The sequence below is a fragment of the Aristolochia californica genome, unplaced genomic scaffold, assembly GCF_029961685.1.
Source record: "Aristolochia californica isolate CCGP_79_NKW_82.1479 unplaced genomic scaffold, dmAriCali1.0.hap1 SCAF_16, whole genome shotgun sequence".
NCBI classification, from domain to species: Eukaryota; Viridiplantae; Streptophyta; class Magnoliopsida; order Piperales; family Aristolochiaceae; genus Aristolochia; species Aristolochia californica.
Window position 1 is genome coordinate 15,811,637 of NW_027181837.1, and position 6,000 is coordinate 15,817,636.

The following is a 6,000-nucleotide window of genomic DNA, read 5'->3' on the forward strand; positions in this document are numbered from 1 at the left end:
TTGTTGTTATTGTGTATCTTTTGATGCGACATTATTATTGAAGAAGAGGTAGCCTCATACTATTATTTATTTATGTTCCTGTCATAAATATTAAAATTATTTGTGGTTGGGAGTCCATGACGGAGGAGCTTCATCCCCGTAAAAAATATCAAATATTTGTGGTTGGGAGTCCATGACGGAGGAACATCATCCACGTCAAAAATATCAAATTTATTTGTCGTTGGGAGTCCATGACGGAAGAACTTCATCCCTGTAAAAAATATCAAATTTTTGTGGTTGGGAGTCCATGATGGAGGAACTTCATCCCTGTAAAAAAAATCAAAATTATTTGTGGTTAGAAGTCCATGACGGAGGAACTTATTATTATATTTATGTTACTTCCCTCTCCCCCTCCCCTTTAATATCATATATTACTCTACCACTTGAGAGTCGTTGTCATGTGGAAGGACACGGTGGTGGAGGTAGAGGTTGACACTTCAGAGTCATGTCTTAGCGGCTAGGAGTGATTTACTCTCACTGATATTATACCAGTTGGGCCTCATGAACGAGAGCACCAACATGAGGGGGAGTGTTGGAAGATGAAGGCATATTATACAAAAAAAGATTTTATATATCATGCTGTTATCTCAGCCCTAGCTTGAGGGGGAGTGTTGGAAGACAGAGCCCAAGCTCTCACGACCAAGGAAGGCTCACTTATCCAAGTGTATTAGAAGATGGGCCCAAGCCCATAAAACCAAGGAAGACCCATGCATCCAAGAAAAATAGAAGACGGGCTCAAGGCCCAGAGATCAAAGAGAAGGCCCATAAGCCCACATACAAGATGGCAGAATGGTAAATAAAGGGTCATCTCATAGAGATGACATTGATGTAATTAAGTTAAAGTTCCAGGATTAAAACCCTAAACCCTAAGTTCAGGGGTATTATTATAATATAGTAGTTTCATTAATCTATAAATAGAGCTTCAGGGGGAGGGTTCAGAATCAAGTCTATTACCTTCTTCCTCCAATTTTCTCCCAAAGGGTTTCTTTCCCTTTTTCTCCATGAGCTAAATTCATGGAGTCCTGAAAATCAAAAAAGTAGTGGATCTAGGTACTGCTATGAAGTGATTAAACACAAGAAGATAAACTAAAGAAATACTAGAAGAAAATAACTTAACCGAAATGAGGCGACTATGCAACACTCATACTTCCAAACGAATCTAAAATATGACCCTTTTAAAAAAAATAGAAGAGACTATATTGATATAACTTTTTTTGGGGGTGACCATAATTTTAGGAGTTAATTGCAAAAACGCAAAACTTGAAAACAATATCAAAGCAAGAAAGTTTTGCATACCTTGAATGAGTACATCATGAAGGAATTAATTCTGATAAAAATATTTGATTAGAAGAGAAATTTGGCTAAAAATTAGGATTTTAGGAGAAGGAAACTCGATTCATACCAATGCATGGAGAGATAATAGGAAAGAAAATAAGAAAAATGAGAGATTTTTAGTAGAATTGACCTTTAGTAATTCTGATATAAATGTTTCCCACAATATAGATTAGAATTGTAAACCGTTTATTTTTTAAGAAACTAGACTCAAAGGGCTTTACTTTAATACCTAATTTGACATAAAAAACTTCATTCTTGAATCTTTATGACCTCTTTATTTTCTTCATTCTACAACTTGATGGTTGCCAACTCCAATATGAGAATATCTCCTTACATATAAGTTAGATTGTCATGAAATTTCCTCCTTCTAAAACTAGACTTGGATACCTTTCATTCAACTTTAATATTTTTTAATAAAATATAATTCTATTAAGAGAAAAAGTCTGATAGATTTCGAACTTTAATCTGGTCGAACTGAATACTCTTTCTTCTTTGGCCAACATGACCATTGAGTATTCCAATATTGATATCTCCCTCTAAAACTCAGATTTAGAATTTGTGTGAGAGGTAAGAAAATAGACTTACATTTCTTTCTTTTGACATATAAATCTCCATATAAAGTCTCGTTATTGATGGCATAAAATGCTTAAAAAACTGAAGTTTTTCGCTGCTATTCGAACCTCTCTTGCAGTCTGATATTTGCTGCTTCAAATTTTTTTTTTTTATAGAAAACTCTGATTGGAAAAATTATTAGATCTTTCCATAAATATATAATTTTTATATTAAAAGTTCATTATGAAGGATATAACACTAAGAAAAAATGGGTACTAGGACAAGAAATAAAAAAAGAAGATAGAATACGAACCTAAACTATCAGAGATAATAGATTAGAAAATGATCACATTATCTATGTGGATTGACCGAGTCAACTCATAGAACTCTCTCTGATACCATGTTGAATTTCTAAAAATAAAACTTCATTAACTTGATGTAATTTAAGTACAATGAGCCTCTATTTATACTAGAAGAAACAATTAGAATCCAATTACAATTAAACTACCATTGTCTCTATTAAACCCAAAGTCTAACACTTAAAAATAAGTCCTAGCATAATTTAACAATTGAACATAGATAGAAGACTAACGTAACTAAAAGACCTTTAACTGAGACTCTTCTATAAAACGTTTAGGACTCCACCATATTAATTTTGACTCTATGAGACTTCTTACTGTGAGAGTCATGTAAAACTTTTCCAAATTTGCTCTTCAACAAAGTCTTTGTATAATTTGTAGGAATTTGGGAAGATAATATTGAAGACACAAAAGAAACCCTATTGGGGGACAAACGATTAGTGGAAACATAATTAGAGATGAGATGAGAGGTGGATGGAGGTCTGGCAGTAGCGGTACGAGGTTCTTTGCGAATGGCAATAGGTCTGGTGTCATATGGTGGTCCAAACTACACTGGAAAAGAGGGAGGAGAAATTACCATGGAGTCATCAGAAGGCTCCACAGGTGAGTGGATGGTAGCCGGAGAGAGGGATCTCAGGTGGCTGCTCATCATGTGGAAGTTGGTGATCCACCAATATATTTGGTTTATGCATTCCTACAAAACGTGTAAAATTGAAAGGAGAACTATCGTGAAATATAGCTCATCTTCAAAGAATGTCACATAAGTTTGCTTTAGAACTGGTGAATAACACACATACCCTTTAAGATGTTTGGAATACCCCAAAAGGATACACTTAACTATCCGAGAAGTAAATTTATTTCAATGGGGACCCAAATTATGAAAAAATGAGTATAACCACATACTCGAGGTGGTTGCGAAAAAGAAGATGATTTATGGAAGGACTTGGAAAAAGGTGTTTGTCAATGTAGAACACTAGAAGTGTGCATTTAATTAAAAAATAAGTAGTAAGAACCACATATTGCCAATAAAATCAAGGAACATTCATAGCAAGCATAATTGTCCTGCCTACTTCAACAATATGTCTATTTTTTTGGTTGATTTCTAGGGCCAATACATAAACACAAGATATCTCAAGGGAAGGAGAGAAGAGAGGAACTCTAGCTCTTGGGAGAGAGGAGAGAAGAAACTAAGGGAGAGAAAGAAGAGGAAAATAGCGAAAAGTGTATGGATGAATTTGAGCCAAACAAACGAGGCTTAAATACTCTACCCTATGCCTTGAGGCTGTATTTATAGTTGTGTGAAGGTGTTTACAATGACTAAATACCCTTAGGGCTACATGCTTAAAAAAAAAAAAAAGACATAAGAGGACATACCCTAGGTTGCATAATTATAATTCTATGTCATCCCTATGAAAATTCTCCTTATTTACTAGTCATGCCACCCTTACACACGTGGGGGTCTCTTAACACCCCCCCTCAAGCTGGTGTTTATAACTTCACTTGCAAATAATCTTGGTCACAAACTTATGTGCTTGAAAAAGAAATTTTGATTGCATTAATTTGACTCATCTTCTTCTTGTTCACATCTTGCTTGTAGTTTTCATCTTGTTCTCATCTTGTCTCCCCCTTACTTGGATATTCTAGCCACAAAAAACTTTATTATCACAACATGTGGAATTTTTCATTGTTGATTACCTCTTTCTTGTACTTCTCCACCCTCAAACTGAAAATTTCTTTGTTCATTACCAAGAGACCCAATTTTCACATCATAATGGTGAGAGAAGAAAAATCATTCCTAGTCGTACAACAAAAGTCCATACATCAATCATAGTTTAAAGTACACTCCACTCAATTTCAATGGTAGAAAAATAGCCTAACTTTAGGGTATAACAAAGAGTCTACTCACTTTTTTTAAGGGAAACTCAAACACAAATCACCTTTTGGGTGAATAATAAAATACTTGACTCAAACTATATATTGGGCACACTCCTTTGCTTTTAGGTAATGGTTCTACAGGCATTGCTCTAAAGTGACAAAAATAAATTAAAGAAAGTTCTTTGAGGAATTAAGGAAGAATAAAAAGATAGCATTTCTCACACTTTAAAATGAAGGAAGAGCACAATGCAACTCTTCATACTTCCAAGTTAGAAGGAGGCACTTTTAGACCAATAGATGGATAAAAAGTGACCAGGTTTGACTCAAGACGGAGGTAAAAAAATAATTCCTCTATGAACATGATGATTAAGGAAACTTAAAAAAAACAATAAGAAAGTTTTAAGAAACATAATAATGGAAACTTTCTAAGAATTGACTTATCAAATAAGACAATTACTTTTCTACACAATTTGACCAATTTACAAAGAAACATCCAAAAGATAAATTTTGGAATAAGGGAGGTTTTAGGACACTAAGATTTGGAATTTGGAATGAGCAACCAAGACTTTCTAATACAAAATTTTTAGACTTTGTCAAAAAAGGAAACTAAACTCATAATGGAAAAGACTTCTCTTAAGGAAACTAGTGTAATATGAGATAAAAAAAACATTTTGAAAGAAAGGTACTCATATTGGTAAAATCTTGACTAGATTTTAAAAACAAATAGGAAACTTCACCAACACTAGCAACTCAAAAAGTGAAGTAAAAAATTTGGTTTAAATTCGGATCTTTGTATGCGGCAGGATACGTATATGACATGTAATTCTTCCAATGTGGATATCTCTCTCTAGAAATATCTGATTTCAACTATTCTTTTTGAATTAGAAACTAAACTCATAGATATTGTATAAAATTTTCTATAGGAAGCACATAGTAAGAGATTAAATGATCTAATGAAAAATATGAATTGGGAAAGAAAGACTTAAGGAAAACCGAGAAACTCCTCTTTTTTATTTTTCTTTTTCTTCTTCTTCTTCTCCCTCTTCTCTTTCTTCTCCATCTTAGATCTTTGCCTACTCTGATACAATGTTGATTTCTAAGGCCAGTAAATAAACACAAGAGATCTCAAGGGAAGGAGAGAAGACAAGAACTCTAGCTCTTGGGAGAGAGGAAAGAAGAAACCAAGGAAGAGAGAAGAGAAAAGGAAAGAGCGGTGTATGGAGGAATTTGAGGCAAGAGGAAGAGGCTTGAATACTCTACCCCATTCCTTAAGATTGTATTTATAGTTGCATAAAGGTGTTTACAATGATTACAATGCCCTTAGGGCTACATGCTTCAAATGAAAAAAGATATAAGAGGACATACACTGGCTTGTATAATTACAATTTTATGTCATCACAATGAAAGTTCTCCTTATTTACTAGCCATGCCACCCTACACACATGGGTGTCTCTAAACATTTCCTTTCTGACACACCATTATGTTGGGGTGTGTAAACATGTGAAGGCTGGTGGATAATACCCTTTTGTTGATACTAGGTTAGTAACTGGGAGGAAAAATACTCTATTGCATTATCTTACCGAAATATTTGGATTTTTTTCTTCTGAAAATGAGTTTCTACCATGACACAAAACAAATTAAAGATGGTAAATACTGTAGTTATATCTTTCATCGAATATAACCATCAATTCTCATATGATCGTCCAAAAAATGACAAAATGCTTATACTACGAAATATTTGGGATATTAATAAGTCCCCAAAGGTTTGAATGAACTAAAGAAAAAAGACTAGAGGATAAGTTGTTTTTCCTAGGCTAAAAGTAGATCTGTGAAGTTTTAC